Consider the following 363-nt stretch of genomic DNA (forward strand, 5'->3'; position numbering starts at 1 on the left):
GGTTTGTGTTCTTGTGACTTTCTGGTGTTATTTTGATGCATTTACTGGTGAAAGGTGTTTAAAGATGCTTGACTGTGAGTTAACAAAGAAAGACTCTTTTCAAAGGCATTATGTATTCTAAAGTCTGCAAGCTACACTACCTTCAGTAATCTGGAAACCTCTAGTTGTTTGTGTCCACATGTTGCAACACTGCAGCTGATCCTCGCTCATCAGAATCTGAGCTGCAGTCCACTCAGCAGACAGAAGATGTCAGCATCTGCCCAAGCTACGCTGCTGAGGCTCATACCGTGACACAGCTTTGTAATGTGAATCGGGCCGCTGATGTTTCAGTTCACCATGAAAATTTGCTCTTTGAAATATTGG

The sequence above is a fragment of the Chaetodon trifascialis genome, chromosome 8 (assembly GCF_039877785.1).
Source record: "Chaetodon trifascialis isolate fChaTrf1 chromosome 8, fChaTrf1.hap1, whole genome shotgun sequence".
NCBI classification, from domain to species: Eukaryota; Metazoa; Chordata; class Actinopteri; order Chaetodontiformes; family Chaetodontidae; genus Chaetodon; species Chaetodon trifascialis.